Genomic DNA, 23,901 nt, shown 5'->3' on the forward strand with positions numbered 1-23,901 from the left:
CGCAATATTCCAAATGCGGCCTAACTAAAATTTTATACAGGTGTAACATAACTTGCTAGCTTTTATGCTCGATGCCCCACCTGATGAAGGCAAGTGTGCTTATCCATCTGTGTTGCCACTTTCAGGGATCCATGGACCTGTACACCCAGATCCCTCTGTATATCAATATTCCGAATGGTTTTACCATTACTGGGGGCGATTCTCCCAGCCCGCTGCTCTGCAATGGGCCAGGAGACATGAGTGGAGGCCATTTCATGGGCTCCCCACAGGGTGCCACAGCCTCTGCGCGTCTCTGGGATTAAGATTTTTGGAGTCACCAGTTCCGTGCCGGAACTCAGCGTGGAGTTGAGTACAATATTTAAGTGGGCATTTTTGCATTTCATTAACGGGCCCAGGACTGAAGTCAGTGGGTCCGTTAGTGTCTCCCTCCCTCCCCCCCAGGAGTGATGCCCTTAGTGGGGTTTACAACAGCTCCCCACTAACTGGAAACAGGTCGCCCGACCCCGCTGGAGGGAAGAGAGGCCATTGAGGCCCCCCCAGGAAGTTGGGGGGAAGGGTAATGCCCCCTGGGCAGTGCCAGCCTGGCAGTGCCAACCTGGCTCCCTGGTGCTGCCCACTGGGCATCAGGCAGTGCCAAAGGGGTGGGGCCAGAGGGGCAGGACTTATTAGAGGGGCCTATTGGGCACGGTCAGTGGGGCTGGGGGGGGTCCGGTTGCCACTCTGCCAGAGGATCGCTGGGAGAGAGAGGGAAGGGAGTGATTGGCGCTGGCCATCTGGGTGGGCAGTGGTGGTGGTGGTGGGGGGGGGGGGGGGTGGGGGGGGGGGGGTGGGGGGGGGGGGTGGTCGGACACGCTGGGGAGATTGGGGCTGGCCAGTGGGGGGAGGTGGGGTGGGCGGGTGGGTGAGACATCGGGGTGTGTGGGGGTCGGAAGGCCCCCGATGGAGAGTTGGGGGGTCACAGGGCTGGCCAGCGATCGGGAGGCCGGCAATGAGGGGTCACTGTGCACGCGCCGATCTCCGTGGTGAGTTGGGGGGTCACAGGGCTGGCCAGCGATCGGGAGGCCGGCAATGAGGGGTCACTGTGCACGCTGCCGGTCTCTCGCACGGCAATAGGCCCCGCCCCCTGATTTCCAGAGGGAATCCTGCGAGGGCACTCTGTGATGCACAGGATGTCGGAGATTCATTCTGAAAATCATGCGATAAAAATCGGGGGAGTTACTCCAGTTTTCACGCAAATTCGACACTTAGAGTTCTTTTAAGAAAATCCCAGCCACTTTATAATTCGCACCTGAATTTGATCTTCCAAAATGCATCTCATTTGTCCGGATTAAACTCCATCTGCCATTTCTCTGCCCAAGTCTGCAATCTATCTAACCTACTATATCCTTTGACAATCCTCATCACTATCTGCAATTCTGCCAATCTTTGTGTCATCCACAAACTTACTAATCAGATCACCTACATTTTCCTCCAGATCATTTATATATACTCCAAATAACAAAGGTCCCAGGACTGATCCTTGTGGAATACCAGTAGTTACTGATCTCCATTCCGAAAAGCACCATTCTATCGCTACTCTCTGTCTTCTATGACCAAGATGTGGAGATGCCGGCATTGGACTGGGGTAAACACAGTGAGAAGTTTAACAACACCAGGTTAAAGTCCAACAGGTTCATTTGGTAGCATAAGCCACAAGCTTTCGGAGCCTTAAGCTCCTTCTTCAGGTGAGTGGGAATTCTGTTCACAAACAGGGCATATAAAGACACAGACTCAATTTAAGAACATAAGAACATAAGAAATAGGAGCAGGAGTAGGCCATCTAGCCCCTCGAGCCTGCCCCGCCATTCAATAAGATCATGGCTGATCTGACGTGGATCAGTACCACTTACCCGCCTGATCCCCATAACCCTTAATTCCCTTACCGCTCAGGAATCCATCCATCCGCACTTTAAACATATTCAGCGAGGTAGCCTCCACCACCTCAGTGGGCAGAGAATTCCAGAGATTCACCACCCTCTGGGAGAAGAAGTTCCTCCTCAACTCTGTCTTAAACCGACCCCCCTTTATTTTGAGGCTGTGTCCTCTAGTTTTAACTTCCTTACTAAGTGGAAAGAATCTCTCCGCCTCCACCCTATCCAGCCCCCGCATTATCTTATAAGTCTCCATAAGATCCCCCCTCATCCTTCTAAACTCCAACGAGTACAAACCCAATCTCCTCAGCCTCTCCTCATAATCCAAACCCCTCATCTCCGGTATCAACCTGGTGAACCTTCTCTGCACTCCCTCCAATGCCAATATATCCTTCCTCATATAAGGGGACCAATACTGCACACAGTATTCCAGCTGCGGCCTCACCAATGCCCTATACAGGTGCATCAAGACATCCCTGCTTTTATATTCTATCCCCCTCGCAATATAGGCCAACATCCCATTTGCCTTCTTGATCACCTGTTGTACCTGCAGACTGGGCTTTTGCGTCTCATGCACAAGGACCCCCAGGTCCTTTTGCACGGTAGCATGTTTTAATTTGTTTCCATTGAGATAGTAATCCCATTTGTTATTATTTCCTCCAAAGTGTATAACCTCGCATTTCTCAACGTTATACTCCATTTGCCATATCCTCGCCCACTCACTCTGCCTGTCCAAATCTCTCTGCAGATCTTCTCCGTCCTCCACACGATTCACTTTTCCACTTATCTTTGTGTCGTCTGCAAACTTCGTTACCCTACACTCCGTCCCCTCCTCCAGATCATCTATATAAATGGTAAACAGTTGCGGCCCGAGTACCGATCCCTGCGGCACGCCACTAGTTACCTTCCTCCAACCGGAAAAACACCCATTTATTCTGACTCTTTGCTTCCTGTCGGATAGCCAGTCCCCAATCCACTTTAACACACTACCCCCAACTCCGTGTGCCCTAATCTTCTTCAGCAGCCTTTTATGGGGCACCTTATCAAACGCCTTTTGGAAATCCAAAAACACTGCATCCACCGGTTCTCCTCCATCAACCGCCCTCGTCACATCTTCATAAAAATCCAACATGTTCGTCAAGCACGACTTTCCCCTCATGAATCCATTTACATGAATAATGGTTGGAATGCGAATACTTACAGCTAATCAGATCTTAAAGGTACAAACAATGTGTGTGGAGAGAACATTTGGTAGCATAAGCCACAAGCTTTCGGAGCCTTAAGCTCCTTCTTCAGGTGAGTGGGAATTCTGTTCACAAACAGGGCATATAAAGACACAGACTCAATTTACATGAATAATGGTTGGAATGCGAATACTTACAGCTAATCAGATCTTAAAGGTACAAACAATGTGTGTGGAGAGAACATTAAGACAGGTTAAAGAGATGTGTATTGTCTCCAGACAGGACAGCCAGTGAGACTCTGCAGGTCCAGGCAAGCTGTGGGGATTACAGATAGTGTGACATGAACCCAATATCCCGGTTTAGGCCGTCCTCATGTGTGCGGAACTTGGCTATCAGTTTCTGCTCAGCGACTCTGCGCTGTCGTGTGTCGTGAAGGCCGCCTTGGAGAACGCTTACCCGAATATCAGAGGCAGAATGCCCGTGACTGCTGAAATGCTCCCCAACAGGAAGAGAACAGTCTTGCCTGGGGATTGTCGAGTGGTGTTCATTCATCCATTGTCGCAGCGTCTGCATAGTTTCCCCAATGTACCATGCCTCGGGACATCCTTTCCTGCAGCGTATCAGGTAGACAACGCTGGCCGAGTTGCAAGAGTATGTACCGTGTACCTGGTAGATGGTGTTCTCACGTGAGATGATGGCATCTGTGTCGATGATCCGGCACATCTTGCAGAGGTTGCTGTGGCAGGGTTGTGTGGTGTCGTGGTCACTGTTCTCTGAATTTGGTGTTGATGCACCTCCTGATGGCTTGGGCATACATGTCAAGTCGAGGGCAGCGGCCTTCCGGAGGAGTCCAATTCGACTCTTTCCTCTTCGGATGCACTCATAAGAACAGGATATGGCGCTCGACTCATCGATCGACAGTTCCGACGCGCCACAACGAAAAACCGCACCGACCTCCTCAGAAGATGAACACGGGACACGGTCAACAGAGTACCCTTTGTCGTCCAGTACTTCCCCGGAGCGGAGAAGCTACAACATCTCCTCTGGCCTTCAACATGTCATTGATGAAGACGAACATCTCGCCAAGGCCATCCCCACACTCCCACTTCTTGCCTTCCAACAGCCGCACAACCTCAAACAGACCATTGTCCACAGCAAACTACCCAGCCTTCAGGAGAACAGTGACCACGACACCACACAACCCTGCCACAGCAACCTCTGCAAGACATACCGGATCATCAACACGGATGCCATCATCTCACGTGAGAACACCATCCACCAGGTACACGGTACATACTCTTGCAACTCGGCCAACGTTGTCTACCTGATACGCTGCAGGAAAGGATATCCCGAGGCATGGTACATTGAGGAAACTATGCAGACGCTGCGACAATGGATGAATGAACACCGCTCGGCCTCTGATATTCGGGTAAGTGTTCTCCAAGGCGGCCTTCACGACACACGACAGCGCAGAGCCGCTGAGCAGAAACTGATAGCCAAGTTCCGCACACATGAGGATGGCCTAAACCGGGATGTTGGGTTCATATCACACTATCTGTAATCCCCACAGCTTGCCTGGACCTGCAGAGTCTCACTGGCTGTCCTGTCTGGAGACAATACACATCTCTTTAACCTGTCTTAATGCTCCCTCCACTCACATTGTTTGTACCTTTAAGACCTGATTAGCTGTAAGTATTCGCATTCCAACCATTATTCATGTAAATTGAGTTTGTGTCTTTATATGCCCTGTTTGTGAACAGAATTCCCACTCACCTGAAGAAGGAGCTTAAGGCTCCGAAAGCTTGTGTGGCTTTTGCTACCAAATAAACCTGTTGGACTTTAACCTGGTGTTGTTAAAGCTCTTACTATGGCCAAGCCAGTTCTGTATCCATTTAGCCAGCACACGCTGGATCCCATGAGACTTTACCTTTTGTATCAGCCTGCCATGAGTGACCTTGTCAAATGCCATACTAAAGTCCATGTAGACAACATCCATCGCCTTTCCCTCATCAATCATTCTTGTCACCACCTCAAAAAACGCAATCAAGTTGGCGAGCTGTGACCTTCTCCACACAAAACCATGCCTACCACTAATAAATCCATTCACTTCCAAATGCAAATAAACCTTGTCTCTCAGAATATTCTCCAACAGCTTCCCCAGCAATGATGTCAGGCTTACTGGCCGCAATTACCTGGATTATCTCTGCTGAGGGATGTTTGATTTGGAATGTTATAAATGGCTTTTTCCATAGTGTAGGGATTCTACCATTTGGAATGATTTGACTGGTTTAGAAGGTTAAATATTTTTGATTTGGAATGTTTTGATTGGTTTAGAATGTGCAGGGATGTTTGATTCAGAGTGATTTGGTTGGTTTAGATTTTTTTTATTCATTTGTGGGACATGGGCATCACTGGCTGGCCAGCATTTATTGCCCATCCCTAGGTGCCCTTGGGAAGGTGGCAGTGAGCTGCCTCTCGAATCGCTGCAGATTGGTTTCGAATGCTGAGGGATGTTTGTTTTCAGAATGTTTTGATTGGTTTGTAATGATGAGGAATGTTTGATTTTGAATGTTGGTGATTATTTTAATCTCAGTTTCTGTGGTGTAATTTCTCACAACTTTTCAAGTCGGAGTGGATGTTTTTGAACAATTTGTTTGTGTGGATTGTTTTGAATCCTCCATAAGTGAGGTGAAATCTTGGATCTTTTCCCCTCTGTGCTTACAGAGCATCAACTGTGCAGGGAAACGCTTCAAGGAAGTGTATAATTGTAATAACATGGAGTTAACACAGTGTGGCAGTAGTGTGCACTCCACTGAGCACCCCACTCAATATTTGTTCTTTGTTTCATTAAGTTGGGTTGATGCAGAAATTTCTGTGTCCTTTATCCAGTGCCTTATAGCTTCTGAATATCTCTGTGAATTCTTGGACACTTATCTCCCTGTTTTTTGGGGTGAAGACAGTTTATGGCCATCTCTTTGTATGGGGCACTGGATTTGGGGAGCTGGGTGATGGACACTGTCTGAGATGTGTCCTGTTGGGTTTACAGCAAGCTCGGATGGCTCCCGGAAGGGCTGTGAGTCAGGTTGGTGTGAGCCTCCCTTTCATGCAATGCATTGCTCCAGCTTCTAGTATAGGTAGCCCTCCACCCCAACTAACCATGACTGCGCCCGCCCCCAACTAATCCCCAACATCACCCAACTACCCTCTTGACACCTCCCCACCCTCCTGACCCCCACCATTCCCATCTACACTCCAGACTCTCCCTACCCCCACCCCCAACTTCTCCCCCACCACTCCTACCATCCCTAGAAGCCTGAAGTTTCTGTTTCCTTTCAGTTATGGTTTGAACAAAGAAATAAACTTCGAATCCAGGCTCAGTGCATCCAACAGAACATTTGACAAGCCAGCCAATCAAACAACTTGCACAGACACTTCCTCATGGGTTCCATCAGGAATCCGGAGACTCTGCCTCAGTCCCCAGCTGACCAGTGCTGTATCTGTTCCTGGCTCTCTGAGAGTGATAGCCCACAGCTGCCCCCGGTACCTCCTCCTGTCCACTTGTGCCCTGCTCCTCACCCAGTGCCACCCTAGTTAATCAAACCGGAGGACCCATCAAGCTGTGTGAGTGGAGGATGAGCTTCCTCTGTTTCTTGCTGCTGCTCCTGTGCTGTTTCTTGTGTGGCAGGGAATCCCATAGGTGGATGTCTGCACCTGTGAGAGACACAATACCCAATCATGAGAGGGAGCCTTGGAGAACAGAAACTCTGCCAGAGAGGGCTGAACAGCTCACATCCCACCCTGGAAAACCCCCAGTGTTCACAGTCCTGGTGACCTCATTCACAGTTCCGTTAATGCTGCGTTGTCTGAGGTTGACATTGTTCAGCCAGGAATGGTTCATTCATAAAGCAACCTCATTCATTGTTCTACAAATAGACTCCATGCCAAAGGTTAAAAGTGACCCAAAGACAATCTGTAGCTTCAACCATCAAACACTCAAACCTCAACCAACCAGTACTTTTTTAACAGAAGCATTAGACATTTCTGCAAAGTGTTCCTTCCTTCAGTATCTTCAGCAGAGTTGGTGATGACCGTTATGGATGATGTTGGGCCACCGAGGAGCCTCTCAGAGGGTCACGAGGGCTTGTCCGCTGCTGCTGAAATCTGGCTCAGCTGCTTTAAGGTCAGTGTGGTGAGTATTGGTTGACGGGCTGGAGAGGACACTGGCAGCGGGAGAGAGGGCAGTACTCGCCAGTCCCATTGGGCCCCTATCACTCATACAGGGCAGTAACTTATCACCGCCACTGATGTGCACCAGTCACGTGCTGAGTCGGCCTCCTGAGGTTCCCAGCGTCACAGGTGCCAGTCTTCAGTCAATTTGATTCACTCCACATGATTTGGGGCTTTGTCAAAGGCCTTACGAGCTTGATTGAATTTTTTGAGGACGTGACTAAACACATTGATGAAGGAAGAGCAGTAGATGTAGTATATATGGACTTCAGCAAGGCATTTGATAAGGTGCCCCATGCAAGGCTTATTGAGAAAGTGAGGGGGCATGGGATCTGAGGGGACATTGCTTTGTGGATCCAGAACTGGCTTGCCCACAGAAGGCAAAGAGTGGTTATAGATGGGTCATATTCTGCATGGAGGTCGGTCACCAATGGAGTGCCCCAGGGATCTGTTCTGGGACCCTTACTCTTTGTGATTTTTATAAATGACCTGGATGAGTAAGTGGAGGGATGGGTTGGTAAGTTTGCTGATGACACAAAGGTTGGAGGTGTTGTGGATAGTGTGGAGGGATGTCAGAAGTTGCAGCGAGACATTGATAGGATGCAAGACTGGGCGGAGAAGTGGCAGATGGAGTTCAACCCAGATAAGTGTGAGGTGGTTTATTTTGGCAGGTCAAATAGGATGGCGGAATATAATATTAATGGTAGGACTCTTGGCAGTGTGGAAGATCAGAAGGATCTTGGGGTCCGAGTTCATAGGATGCTCAAAGCAGCTGTGCAGGTTGAGGCTGTGGTTAAGAAGGCATTTGGTGTACTGGGTTTCATCAATCGAGGAATTGAGTTTAGGAGTCGTGAGATAATGTTGCAGCTATATAAGACCCTGGTCAGACCCCACTTGGAGTACTGTGCTCAGTTCTGGTCGCCTCATTACAGGAAGGATGTGGAAGCCATAGAAAAGGTACAGAGGAGATTTACAAGGATGTTGCCTGGGTTGGGGAGCATGCCTTATGAGGATAGGTTGAGTGAGCTCGGCCTTTTCTCCTTGGAGAGACGAAGGATGAGGGGCGACCTGATAGAGGTGTATAAGATGTTGAGAGGTATTGATCGAGTGGACAGTCAGGCTTTTTCCCAGGGCTGAAATGGTTGCCACAAGAGGACACAGGTTTAAGGTGCTGGGGAATAGGTACAGAGGAGATCATAGAGTCATAGAGGTTTACAGCATGGAAACAGGCCCTTTGGCCCAACTTGTCCATGCCGTCCTTTTTTTTAAAACTCCTAAGCTAATCCTAATTGCCCGCTTTTGGCCCATATCTCTCTATACCCATCATACCCATGTAACTATCTAAATGCTTTTTAAAAGATAAAATTGTACCCACCTCTACTACTACCTCTGGCAGCTTGTTCCAGACACTCACTACCCTCCGTGTGAAAAAATTGCCCCTCTGGACACTTTTGTATCTCTCCCCTCTCACCTTAAACCTATGCCCTCCAGTTTTAGACTCCCCTACCTTTGGGAAAAGATATTGACTATCTAGCTGATCTATGCCTCTCACCACCCCATAGACCTCTATAAGGTCACCCCTCAGCCTCCTACGCTCCAGAGAAAAAAGTCCCAGTCTATTCAACCTCTCCTCATAACTCAACCCATCAAGTCCCGGTAGCATCCCAGCAAATCTCCTCTGCACTCCCTCCAGTTGAATAATACCCTTTCTATAATAGGGTGACCAGAACTGCACACAGCACTCCAAGTGTGGCCTTACCAATGTCTTGTACAACTTCAACAAGACGTCCCAACTCCTGTATTCAATACAATGTTGGTAAATGTGAGGTCATCCATTTTGGTAGGAATAACAGCAAAATGGACTATTATTTAAATGGTAAAAAAATTGCAGCATGCTGCTGTGTAGAGGGACCTGGGTGTCCTTTTGCATGAATCGCAAAAAGTTGTTTTGCAGCTGCAGCAGGTAATTAAGAAGGCAAATGGAATGTTGTCCTTCATTGCTAGAGGGATGGAGTTTAAAAACAGCGAGGTTATGTTGCAGCTGTACAAGGTGCCGGCGAGGCCACACCCGGAGCACTGTGTACAGCTCTGGTCTCCCTACTTGAGAAAGGACATACTGACACTGGAGGGGGTGCAGAGGAAATTCACCGGGTTGATTCCGGAGTTGAGAGGGTTGGTTTATGAGGAGAGACTGAGTAGACTCATTGGAATTCAGAAGAATGAGGGGAGATCCTATAGAAACATATAAGATTTTGAAGGGAATAGATAAGATAGAAGCAGGGAAGTTGTTTCCACTGGCGGGTGAAACTAGAACTAGGGGGCGTGGCCTCAAAATAAGCAGGAGCAGATTTAGGACTGAGTTGAGGAGGAACTTCTTCACACAAAGGGTTGTGAATCTGTGGAATTCCCTGCCCAGTGAAGCAGTTGAGGCTACCTCATTGAATGTTTTTAACGCAAGGATAGATACATTTTTGAGCAGTAAAGGAATTAAGGCTTATGGTGAGTGGGCGGGTAAGTGGAGCTGAGTCCACAAACAGATCAGCCATGATCTTATTGAATGGCGGAGCAGGCTCGAGGGGCCAGATGGCCGATTCCTGCTCCTAGTTCTGTTCTTATATATCAGATGTTCTGAGAGAATCATGTTTTAGTGAGGAGCTGAAGGAAATCAGCATTAGTAGAGAAATGGTTTTGGGGAAATTGATGGGATTGAACAAAGAACAAAGAACAGTACAGCACAGGAAACAGGCCCTTCGGCCCTCCAAGCCTGTGCCGCTCCTTGGTCCAACTAGACCAATCGTTTGTATCCCTCCATTCCCAGGCTGCTCATGTGACTATCCAGGTAAGTCTTAAACGATGTCAGCGTGCCTGCCTCCACCACCCTACTTGGCAGCGCATTCCAGGCCCCCACCACCCTCTGTGTAAAAAACGTCCCTCTGATGTCTGAGTTATACTTCGCCCCTCTCAGCTTGAGCCCGTGACCCCTCGTGATCATCACCTCCGACCTGGGAAAAAGCTTCCCACTGTTCACCCTATCTACACCCTTCATAATCTTGTACACCTCTATTAGATCTCCCCTCATTCTCCGTCTTTCCAAGGAGAACAACCCCAGTCTACCCAATCTCTCCTCATAGCTAAGACTCTCCATACCAGGCAACATCCTGGTAAACCTTCTCTGCACTCTCTCCAATGCCTCCACGTCCTTCTGGTAGTGCGGCGACCAGAACTGGACGCAGTACTCCAAATGTGGCCTGACCAGCGTTCTATACAGCTGCATCATCAGACTCCAGCTTTTATACTCTATACCCCGTCCTATAAAGGCAAGCATACCATATGCCTTCTTCACCACCTTCTCCACCTGTGTTGCCACCTTCAAGGATTTGTGGACTTGCACACCTAGGTCCCTCTGTGTTTCTATACTCCTGATGACTCTGCCATTTATTGTATAACTCCTCCCTACATTATTTCTTCCAAAATGCATCACTTCGCATTTATCTGGATTAAACTCCATCTGCCACCACTCCGCCCAATTTTCCAGCCTATCTATATCCTGCTGTATTGCCCGACAATGCTCTTCGCTATCCGCAATTCCAGCCATCTTCGTGTCATCCGCAAACTTGCTGATTACACCAGTTACACCTTCTTCCAAATCATTTATATATATCACAAATAGCAGAGGTCCCAGTACAGAGCCCTGCGGAACACCACTGGTCACAGACCTCCAGCCGGAAAAAGACCCTTCGACCACTACCCTCTGTCTCCTATGGCCAAGCCAGTTCTCCACCCATCTAGCCACTTCTCCTTGTATCCCATGAGCCTTAACCTTCTTAACCAACCTGCCATGTGGGACTTTGTCAAATGCCTTACTGAAATCCATATAGACGACATCCACGGCCCTTCCTTCATCAACCGTTTTTGTCACTTCCTCAAAAAACTCCACCAAATTTGTAAGGCACGACCTCCCTCTTACAAAACCATGCTGTCTGTCACTAATGAGATTGTTTCGTTCTAAATGCACATACATCCTATCTCTAAGAATCCTCTCCAACAACTTCCCTACCACGGACGTCAAGCTCACCGGCCTATAATTTCCTGGGTTATCCCTGCTACCCTTCTTAAACAACGGGACCACATTCGCTATCCTCCAATCCTCAGGGACCTCACCCGTGTCCAAAGAAGCGACAAAGATTTCCGTCAGAGGCCCAGCAATTTCACCTCTCGTCTCCCTGAGCAGTCGAGGATAGATGCCATCAGGCCCTGGGGCTTTGTCAGTTTTAATGTTCCCTAAAAAACCTAACACTTCCTCTCTTTTAATGGAGATTTTCTCTAACGGGTCAACACCTCCCTCCGAGACACTCCCGGTTAACACGCCCCTCTCCTTCGTGAATACCGATGCAAAGTATTCATTTAGGATCTCCCCTATTCCCTTGGGTTCTAAGCATAATTCCCCTCCTTTGTCCCTGAGAGGTCCGATTTTCTCCCTGACAACTCTTTTGTTCCTAACGTATGAATAGAATGCCCTAGGATTCTCCTTAATCCTGCCTGCCAAGAACATCTCGTGACCTCTTTTTGCCCTTCTAACTCCCCGTTTGAGATCTTTCCTACTCTCTCTGTATTCCTCCAGAGCTCCATCTGTTTTCAGTTGCCTGGACTTAACGTACGCCTCCCTTTTCATTTTTATCAGATCCTCAATTTCCTTGGTTATCCACGGCTCTCGAATCCTACCTTTCCTATCTTTCCTTTTTACAGGCACATGCCTATCCTGCAGCCTTATCAATAGTTCCTTAAAAGACTCCCACATGCCTGACGCGGACTTACCCTCAAACATCCTCTCCCAATCAACATCCACCAATTCCTGCCTAATCCGGCTATAGTCAGCCTTCCCCCAATTTAGCACCCTGCCCGTAGGACAGCACTCATCCTTGTCCATTACTATCCTAAAGTTAACAGAGTTGTGGTCACTATTTGCCACATGTTCCCCTACCGAAACTTTGTCAGGCGTAAGTTTTTCACTCAGAGGGTGGTGGGTGCGTGGAATGGGCTGCCAGCAACGGTGGTGGAGGCGGATTTGATAGGATCTTTTAAGAGACTTTTAGATAAGTACATGGAACTTAGTAAGATAGAGGGTTATAGGTAAGCCTAGTAATCGCTAAGGTAGGGACATGTTCGGCACAACCTTGTGGGCTGAAGGGCCTGTATTGTGCTGTAGTTTTTCTATGTTTCTATTTCAAGACACTGGACTGCAGCAGTTCAAGAGGGCAGCACAACACCACCTTCTGAAGGGCAATTAGGGATGGGCAATAGTTGCTGGCAGTAAGTAACCGAAGGCTACATCCCATGAATGAATTAAAGGGTGAGTCAAAGCCCCTGGTCATTTGCTCTGCCAGTCTGTTTCAATCATCAACCTCTCCAATTGGAGATGTTGGATCCCCATGTCTGGATGGCACTGCCCTGAGCTTCCATCAACACAAAGATTGGTAACACACACCCTTCAGCTAGTGTGTCCCTGGTGCTGAGCACACTCTCAGATTGATTGGAGAATGGAAATATCCCACTAGAGAACTCCACACAGTCTGTAAGAGAAATCCTCCAGACTTCTGTCATGGTGCTCAAAGCCTTTGGCCAGGTTTCCAATGTCTCACTTCATGGGTGGAATGCTGCAAGTGTATTTCTTTTTATAGCTGTCCCGCAAGTCAGCATCTCCCACCCGCCCAGTAGAGCTGGCAGAGGATGTTCTCCGGGCTGTTCCCACCACCACTGCCCACGTTGCTCATCTGTGCTGTGAGTTTTATCAGGTCTAACTAGCTATTCATTCCACTCAGAATGGCAGCCTCTCTGCTGGTTCCGGGTAATCACATGCCGCTTCCTCAAGGGGATATCCTCCTCCAATCTGCCATCTTAAGGAAGATCCTGCAGCTGATAAGAACCTGGGGGAAATGGAAAGTGTGAAGAGGGCAATGAGAGGCACAGGAAAGGATTAATCTTACCAGTTAATGGCTGTACGTATGATTGGTCGTTCTACACGGAGGGATTGAAAAGCTGCCACTCTGCTCAGACCAGCCCAAGACTCACCAACTCAATGCTCTTTGTCCCACTTCTGGGTGACTCCAGGGGGAATTTTGTGTTTCATTTCCTGAAGGGTGCAATCAGTGGTGGGGGCAGTATGTGGTCAAATGGACAACAGCCTGAGCAATTAGGCCCAACATAAATTTGGACACTTTAAATTAATATACAGCTAAACTGCAAGCAAGGCCTGATGGACTATGGATGAGGTTACCAAAGGTCAAAAGTCAACAGGGAACGGAACATACCAGAGCTGTCTCACATATTAAACTTGATCTTAACAATGGAGGAATCATTATCACCTGAAACCAGAACCCAAACCTGTTTCATATTGAATAGAGAGGATCAAATTTAACAATGGAGGAGCCGTTATAGCCCGAAATCCATCAGGAGGTACGTGGCCAGAAGAATGCAGAAAGACATTATGATTACATGTTCCCCAGACTCAGCCAGGCTCTCTGCTATTAACATATCCTAAAAGGAGATGTGTACAATTAGGATAACCTGGCCTAACTCCATTGGGTGCTGTGACCCCACCCTGTCACCCCATTGGCTGAAAGCCAGGGAACATTCCAGAAGGGCCTGCAGAGGGGAGATATTCAGGACAAACTCCAGCCAAGATTTGACCAACCTACTATTACCTGGGACACTGTGAGATCCATCTTTGTGTCAAGAAAACCCTGGGTTCATCTTTCAAGGTGAGCTCAGTGATTTGAATCCAGCAGGCCAATTCATTTCACCAGACCGGATAGTAGCCGTTTCTCTTTGATTTGATTTATTATTGTCACATGTATCAGTATACAGTGAAAAGTATTGTTTCTCACACGCTTATACAGACAAAGCATACCGTTCATAGAGAAGGAAATGAGAGAGTGCAGAATGTAGTGTTACAGTCATAGTAAGGGTGTAGAGAAAGATCAACTTAATGCAAGGTAAGTCCATTCAAAAGTCTGACAGCAGCAGGGAAGAAGCTGTTCTTGAGTCGGTTGGTACATGACCTCAGAGTTTTGTATCTTTTTCCCAACGGACGAAGGTGGAAGAGGGAATGTCCAGGGTGCGTGGGATTATGCTGGCTGCTTTTCATTTTCTCAGACAATTAGCCTAGTTTGTGGAAAAGTTAGCTTGATTTATTGTGTAAGAATTGTTTCTTTAACCTGAGTATTTTTAATAAAGCAAAGTTCGAGCCACAGTCTCTTATCTGTCTCCGAGTAAGAGCGCCTGAGTGATAAACTGGTCGAAGTGTCAGTGTAGGGTATTTCACAGGAACAGGGAAATCGTGCAGAGTCCAAAACACGGATTACACCAGCGGGATTTCCCATTCCCATTGTTCCCCAGCCAATGGAGACTTCCGCCTCCATTCATGAAAAGATTCACAACTAAGATGGTTAAAGATGTGAAACAGATTCAGTTTTAGATTCAGTGGTAGTGCAAAGAATTGTCCCTATTTGAATATATTTAACTGGAATTATCAGGCATTTTCGAGCAATGGTTGCCCTCCCACCCCTATCATGTTAGTGTGAGGGCACACATGACATACACCTGGCAACCCATAGGAGGCACAGAGCCGGGTACCTCCCCCAGGGAGGTGAGGGCAGTACCGTTGCACTGTTGTGTCAGGGGGCAGTGCCGGGGGGTGCTCTAAGCAAGGTGGAGGTTCTAGGTTGGGGATGAGTGGGGTTCGATTTTAAAATTTGTGTATTGGGCACCCTCTAATAAAGTGCCCCAATCTTTTAACAATGATGTTGCTGGCGGAGCAGGTTTCGGTTCAATCAGAAACGGAGCATTCCTGCCCAAAGTCAAAGGACCTTTGGCTGCTCCTTCAAATGTTTTATCCAGACCATGACGATTCCTGTTATGGGTGGGATGGGAAAATGCCAGCCCAGTGGCTTGGCTCTTCCCAATATTTAACTTGAGGAAATTTCTGCTCATCCAGTACAGGATGCCGGATAATCAGTCCAATAATGTAGAGTGGAGGGGTTGAGAGAAGTGGGGTTGCAGTAGGACTGGGTGTCATCTCTTCAAATGCATGTAGAACCTGACATGATGCATTAATTTGATATTGCTGGGGGTTAGCAGGGATATGAGAAATAAGAGGAAGCCGAGGATGGATCCATGGGAATCCCAATGCGGGGATGAGAATGAAAGCCATCGGTGACAATTCTTTGCCCAATAATTAGATCAGGGAAGTGTGGATCCATCTGGCTGGGAGGAGGAGGAGGTTCCAACCATGTCAAAGCCTGGGAAAAGGCGAAGGAGCAAGAAAGCTTTTCATTTTATTTTCATTTCACAAATTACAGAGAGAGGGAGGAGTGTGGGGGCTGGAGGAGATTACAGAGTGAGGGAGGAGTGTGGGGGATGGAGGGGGTTACAGAGCGTGGGAGGAGTGTGGAGGGTGGAGGGGGTTACAGAGTGAGGGAGGAGTGTGGGGGCTGGAGGGGGTTACAGCGAGGAAGGAGTGTGGGGGGTGGAGGGGGTTACAGAGCGAGGGTGGAGGGGGTTACAGAGTGAGGGAGGAGTGTGGGGGATGGAGGGGGTTACAGAGCGAGGTAGGAGTGTGGGGGGTGGAGGAGATTACAGAGTGAGGGAGGAGTGTGGGGGCTGGAGGGGGTTACAGCGAGGAAGGAGTGTGGGGGCTGAGGGGTTACAGAGCGAGGGAGGAGTGTGGGGGATGGAGGGGGTTACAGCGAGGAAGGAGTGTGGGGGGTGGAGGGGGTTACAGAGCGAGGGTGGAGGGGGTTACAGAGTGAGGGAGGAGTGTGGGGGATGGAGGGGGTTACAGAGCGAGGTAGGAGTGTGGGGGGTGGAGGAGATTACAGAGTGAGGGAGGAGTGTGGGGGATGGAGGGGGTTACAGAGCGAGGGAGGAGTGTGGGGGGTGGAGGGGGTTACAGAGCGAGGGAGGAGTGTGGGGGGTGGAGGGGGTTACAGAGCGAGGGTGGGGGCTGGAGGAGATTACAGAGTGAGGGAGGAGTGTGGGGGATGGAGGGGGTTACAGAGCGAGGGAGGAGTGTGGGGGGTGGAGGGAGTTACAGAGCGAGGGTGGGGGCTGGAGGAGATTACAGAGTGAGGGAGGAGTGTGGGGGATGGAGGGGGTTACAGAGCGAGGGAGGAGTGTGGGGGGTGGAGGGGGTTACAGAGCGAGGGTGGAGGGGGTTACAGAGCGAGGAAGGAGTGTGGGGGGGTGGAGGGATTTGAAAACAAGGATGAGAATTTTAAAATCCAGGTGTTACTTGATTTTCAGTCTTTCCAATATTTAATTTTAGGAAATTTTTCTTTGTCCAGTACTGGGTGTCAGATAAGCAGCCTAATAATTCAGCAACAGAGGAGCAGTCGAGAGAGCTGGTTTGAGATAGAACTGAGAACTTAGTAAGATAGGGGACTATAGGTAAGCCTAGTAATCACTAAGGTAGGGACATGTTCGGCACAACTTTGTGGGCTGAAGGGCCTGTAGTTTTTCTTTTTCTAAAGCTGCATCATCATTAAGATCACCTATTTCCATGTCCCTAACATTGTCCAACCTTACCCTGCTTCAGATCACCTGCTGCTGTAACTCTCATCCACATCTCTGTAAACTCTGGAGCTATCGGCCAACAGGATGTCAGTTCTGACATTAAGATCATTTCAGTGTAGCCATGATGTGGAGATGCCGGTGTTGGACTGGGGTGGGACATTAAGAAATCTCACAACACCAGGTTAAAGTCCAACAGGTTTATTTGGTAGCACAAGCTTTCGGAGCGCTGCTCCTTCCGCAGGTGAGTCACTCACCTGATGAAGGGGCAGCACTCCGAAAGCTAGCGGAATCGAACCCTGGGTCCCTGGCTCTGTGAGGCAGCAGTGCTAACCACAGTGCTACCGTGCCACCCCTAGATATCTGGGAATCTGGGGAGTACTTTCCCTTTCTGTTCACTATTCTCTGCTGCCCCAAGGCTAAAGGCAATTTGAAATTTAGAAGGCTTGGATTCCAATGCTCCAATCAATGAGTTACTGTATGGAATGTGTCCAAAAAAGAGTACACTGGTTCGACCTTAAGAAAAAATCATCTCTGTCACCCTGCTTTGTCTGAGGTACCTGTCCCAATATTACTCAGGGTAAGGTGGGTGCTATTGGGTGAGGGGTTGAAGGGCGAGAAGGCAAAGAGGCAGGTGGATCAATGTGCAGGTTGGTGTAGTTCCTGATGGCCATAGTCACTGTTGTGAACCAGAATCAGTGTAACCTGGGAGACACGGGACAGATTTTAATACCCTGGGATAGGTTTGTTGCCAAGGGTGATTTAATCAGGCAGGAGGATGCCAGGTAAGGACCGCAGCATCTCCCTGCCAATGTCCTGATGAAGTCTGGCCAATTAATGCCTGGGGAGGGCAGGGGACTTGTCATGCAGGGAGCATGAAGTGTGTCAAGGTTCTTGCAGGCTCCTGGGGCAGACCCTTGTTCATAGGCACCCAATGCCTGATTGAGGGACCCGGGTGTCAGGAAGGGGAGCAGGGTGCCGAGAGCTCCTCTTGTCCTTCTTACAGATCCTGCCAATCCCCCTGCGACTCTGACTCTGCAAATCTTTCCTTTGGCTGGGATCTCTCAGCAATGTGGCTGCATTATCGACTGCAGCCGCCACCTTCCCAGTGGCACAGCGAGCAATGAAGAGCTGCCAGTCTCTCATTGGATTGCAGCATTTTGGTGGGCAGGGACCTCGACCTCTGGGGTTCTTGACCCCCCTGCCCAGAGGTAGAGGTCTTCCTGTAGGGTTTTGGGATTTTCACTGGCTCTGCAGGCTGCTGGTGAGACCTCTGTCACTCCCATTCAATACCACCCACTCTGGTTGTTGCTAGTGGGATTTCAGCTTGTTGCCACATTTACCTATAGAACATAGAACATTACAGTGCAGTACAGGCCCTTCGGCCCTCGATGTTGCGCTGACCAGTGGAACCAATCTAAAGCCCCTCTAATATACACTATTCCAATATCATCCATATGTTTATCCAATAACCATTTGAATGCTCTTAATGTTGATGAGTCCACTACTGCTGCAGGCAGGGCATTCCACGCCCTTACTACTCTCTGAGTAAAGAACCTACCTCTAACATCTGTCCTATATCTCTCACCCCTCAATTTAAAGCTATGTCCCCTTGTGTTAGCCATCACCATCCGAGGAAAAAGGCTCTCACTGTCCACCCTATCTAATCCTCTGATCATCTTGTATGCTTCTATTAAGTCACCTCTTAACCTCCTTCTCTCTAACGAAAACAACCTCAAGCCCCTCAGCCTTTCCTCATACGATTTTCCCACCATACCAGGCAACATCCTGGTAAATCTCCTCTGCACCCTTTCCAACACTTCCACATCTTTCCTAGAATACGGCGACCAGAACTGTATGCAATACTCCAAATGCGGCCGCACCAGAGTTTTGTACAGTTGCAGCATGACCTCCTGGCTCCGAAGCTCAATCCCTCTACCAATAAAAGCTAACACACCGTACGCCTTCTTAACAACCCTATCAACCTGGGTGCCAACTTTCAGAGATCTATGCACATGGACACCCAGATCCCTCTGTTCATCCACACTACCAAGTATCTTACCATTAGCCCAGTACTCTGTATTCCTGTTACTCCTTCCAAAGTGAATCACCTCACACTTTCCCACATTAAACTCCATTTGCCACCTCTCAGCCCAGCTCTGCAGCTTGTCTATGGTGAGCCTTTCCTCACTGTCGCCAGATGTCTTTTGCCACTTGCAGGGCAGGTGAAACACTCAATCTAACTGCTGCTAGAATGAAGTTGCCATAGCTCTGCACTGTAACATCCCCTGTCCCCTGTCAGTGCAGGTGGACTGGCTGCCTCTGATGCTACCTCATTGCTCCAGAATCAATTGTTGGAATGAACCATCTGCATCAAGTGTCCCAGTGCTAGCAAACTGAAAAAGACTAATCCATTGCACCAACAAGCCTGCTCTTCCTATCAATCAGATTACAGTCTGTGTAACAAATTATTAAACATATGACCTCTATTCCAGAAATGACAAGAACACGGATTGTAGGTGTCCTGTGTAACACCATCTATGCACTCTGTCCTGTTGTGAAGCTAATGTTCGTAAAATTATAAAAATTGTAAAATGCTAAGAGTTGTAAAAATTCATGGTTCTGTTTAAAACAAAATGGTGTTTTTAAAAGGGAAACTGCTGGAAAATGCAAGTACACAGAGAACACAGAGTGAAACATTGTATTGAGAGCCCTAGGCAGTGGCGCTGAAGGTTTTGAAGCTTGCCCAATCAGTTTAAACTAGGCATTTGAATAACAGCAGCCTATCAGATTTGAATTTGATGTTTTGGTAACCTGTAAATCAATCCTATTGTGGGGATGTTGTTATGTCATCAGGGTATAAAAGACAGAGCAGCAGCACAAAGGGTAGATAAACACCCACCGCCTGCCGAATAACAGCTTAGTTTGGCTCTCGGGGAGAGAGAGAGACTGGCTGAGTCGCTCATAGCTGCATTTATGTTTTTAAAAAAAACCTCATCTCAATCGCAAAGATACCAAAAGAAGATAATGTAAACAGAAGATTCTGGGAGACGACAAACGTGTGTGAAATTCTGAGAGTGACTAGAAATTCTATTTTTTTTGTTAATAAGTGGGAATTGTATCTATCTAAACAGCATTCCGTTAGAATAGTGTTTTATTCAGTTTGTTAATAGTTTAGTTAACCTGTTTACTGTTAGTTAGATAAATAAAGTGTTACTTGTTGTTTTCTCAGAGAGAATCTCAGGTAGTTATTTTGATTTAACCACTAGAAGTTACTGAAGTGGAGATATTCCCCCTTCTCACACTCACTTTAACAGGTTATGAGGGGACGTACTTCTCTTTGAGTGTTGGTTCTCAGAGAGGAGATCAACCTCCCCTTCGTAACAATCATAGAAATCATAGAAACCCTACAGTGCAGAAGGAGGCCATTTGGCCCATCGAGTCTGCACCAACCACAATCCCACTCAGGCCCTATCCCCACATATTTTTACCCGCTAATCCCGCCAACCTACACATCCCAGGACTCTAAGGGGCAATTTTTAACCTGGCCAATCAACCTAACCCGCACATCTTTGGACTGTGGGAGGAAACCGGAGCACCCGGAGGAAACCCACGCAGACACGAGGAGAATGTGCAAACTCCACACAGACAGTGACCCAAGCCAGGAATCGAACCCGGGACCCTGGAGCTGTGAAGCAGCAGTGCTAACCATTGTGCTACCGTGCCGCCCTTACAATCTGTACAAAGAACAAAGAACAGTACAGCACAGGAAACAGGCCCTTCGGCCCTCCAAGCCTGTGCCGCTCCTTGGTTCCAACTAGACCAATCGTTTGTATCCCTCCACTCCCAGGCTGCTCATGTGACTATCCAGGTAAGTCTTAAACGATGTCAGCGTGCCTGCCTCCACCATCCTACTTGGCAGCGCATTCCAGGCCCCCACCACCCTCTGTGTAAAAATACAGTAACACATTGGCTCAGATGTCACAGTAAATTGCAAAGTGGACTGTGCTCACCATCGATTGGACTAAAAGCTGCCCACAAGGATTGGCTTTATCCTGTCACCATGTTACCGTGATCTTGTCAACCAGAACTCTGTGTTCAGAAACAGCGATGTCATCAAGCAGGGTAAACAGCCAATCAGAATGAAGAACTGGTGTCATGTTTGGCCCATGACATTGTGTTGAACATGATGCCAAATTAAACTAATCCCTTCTGCCTGCCCTTGCTCCATATCCCTCTATTCCTTGCATATTCATGTTCTTACCTAAAAGCGCTTTAAATGCTCCTATTTATATCTGCCTTCACCCCAACCCCTGGCAACGTGTTCCAGACACCTACCACTCTGTGTAAAACTGCCCCTCACATCTCCTTTGAACTTTCCTCCTCTTACATTAGTGCATTTCCCCTTGTATTCGACATTTCAACTCTGGAAAATGTAAACTCTATCTATGCCTCTCATAATTTGATAGACTTCGAGACATAGATAGGGTTGACAGTCAGTAACTTTTTCCCAGAGTTGAAATGTCTAATAGTATGGGGCACGCACTTAAGGTGAGGAGGGAAAGTTGAAAGGAGATGTGAGGAGCATGTTTTGATGATTTTCACTTTCTGACAGCAGCCTGCCTACTTCGCCACATCTTTTGCTTTGTTGTTCTTTCCTTGGCCCTTCATCATTCCCTTCAGCCCTGGAGGGCTATCTCTGCTGGCATTCAATCTCTCCTGTCTTCCACCCTATCACAAAACTTCTTGTCCCACTCATCCCTTTGCTCAAAACCTCTTGCATCTCTGACTTGCCGAGGAAAGGCCATCCTGATCCCAAACATGAATTCTGTTTCTCTCAGACGCTGACTGACCCGCTGAGTATTTCCTGCATTTTCTGGTTTGTGAAATGTATGCTTATCTTCACAGAGAGTGAAATAAAGATTGCACGTAAACATCAAAAACTAAAAAATCATGAACAAACATGAAAGATTTAGAAGTATTTTTAAAAAAAGGAGTTTTTAATCACAATGATTTGACTTTACACAAATATAAAACTACAAAGATGTGTGGGTTAGGTTGATTGGCCCTTAGTGTCACGGGGAACTAGCTAGGGTAAATATGTGGGGTTATGGGGATAGGGTCTGGGTGGGATTGTTCTCAGTGCAGTCTCGATGGGCCAAATGGCCTCTTTCTGTTCTGCAGAGCATCTATGATTCTATAATACTTTTCCTGGGTCAGAGATGTCATTCAGCAGTAGCCAAGGCTTAGTGCACCACTAAAAAGCCAATTACACTTCATTAGCAAGATATAATATGTTGGGGGGGGGGGGGGCATTGTATGAATGTAATTGTGTAAAAGGGGAAGTTCTTGTCAATTCAGTGATTTCTAAAAGGTTGCCATCTCTGAAAGCATCTTGTGCAGGAGCAGCGAGTTACCAACAGCAACTTCTGGACTTCCACAATTCATTGTGTGTGTGCGCATGCCAGAGATTATTGCCAATTTCTCAGCATCATCACACTGAACACTGATAGTTTTTGTTGACATTAAAACTGCAAAATCCCGGCCATCTTTTGAATTCTGTATTTAATGTGCTGTTTGTCATTCTGCAGCAAACTGCACTTAGAAACTCTGAAATCATTCAGTGCCACAAATAAACATTTGTTAAAGTCCCAGTACACAGTTGGGTGATAGGAGTGTGGCAATACACAGGGGCAATGCAGAGTTGCCAGAGTCAAGATAGAACAAACAAAGAACAAAGAACAATACAGCACAGGAACAGGCCCTTCGGCCCTCCAAGCCCGCGCCGCTCCCCGGTCCAGGATTGAATCCTGAATCCAGGATCCCCACCCAATTTTCCAGCCTATCTACATACCAATATCCTATCCACCGAGCTGTCCCTCACAGCTACGATGCTTTGTTCATTACAACCTATTAACTCACCCCCACCCCCCCATTCCAGACCATGTGATCTCCAGGGAGAGGCGAAAACCCAGAGTGAAAAACCCCAGGGCCAATATGGGGAAAAAAAAATCTGGGAAATTCCTCTCCGACCCCCTGAGGCGATCGAAACGAGTCCAGGAGATCACAATGGCCCCGATCGGAAAATGCTTCCCAACCCTAGTCATTTCCACTTCCACGAACACCATATGAATCCCCTGCCCCCGAGACAGGTTCCCAACTATCCGCAGTCTCACTCTGTACTGGCACCAGCAAGATGATCGTAGAATGAAGCCTTGAAACGAGAAACCAGGAACAATTAGCCCGCGCCGCTCCCTGGTCCAAACTAGATCACTCTTTTGTATCCCTCCATTCCCACTCCGTTCATATAGCTGTCTAGATAAGTCTTAAACGTTCCCAGTGTGTCCGCCTCCACCACCTTGCCCGGCAACACATTCCAGGCCCCCACGACCCTCTGTGTGAAATATGTCCTTCTGATATCTGTGTTAAACCTCCCCCCCTTCACCTTGAACCTATGACCCCTCGTGAACGTCACCACCGACCCGGGGAAAAGCTTCCCACCGTTCACCCTATCTATGCCTTTCATAATTTTATACACCTCTATTAAGTCTCCCCTCATCCTCCGTCTTTCCAAGGAGAACAACCCCAGTTTCCCCAATCTCTCCTCATAACCAAGCCCCTCCATACCAGGCAACATCCTGGTAAACCTCCTCTGTACTCTCTCCAAAGCCTCCACGTCCTTCTGGTAGTGTGGCGACCAGAACTGGACGCAGTATTCCAAATGCGGCCGAACCAACGTTCTATACATCTGCAACATCAGACCCCAACTTTTATACTCTATGCCCCGTCCTATAAAGGCAAGCATGCCATATGCCTTCTTCACCACCTTCTCCACCTGTGACGTCACCTTCAAAGATCTGTGGACTTGCACACCCAGGTCCCTCTGCGTCTCTACACCCTTTATGGTTCTTCCATTTATCGTGTAGCTCCTCCCTACATTATTCCCACCAAAATGCATCACTTCGCATTTATCAGGATTGAACTCCATCTGCCATTTCCTTGCCCAAATTTCC

This window comes from Mustelus asterias, chromosome 24 (assembly GCF_964213995.1).
Source record: "Mustelus asterias chromosome 24, sMusAst1.hap1.1, whole genome shotgun sequence".
NCBI classification, from domain to species: domain Eukaryota; kingdom Metazoa; phylum Chordata; class Chondrichthyes; order Carcharhiniformes; family Triakidae; genus Mustelus; species Mustelus asterias.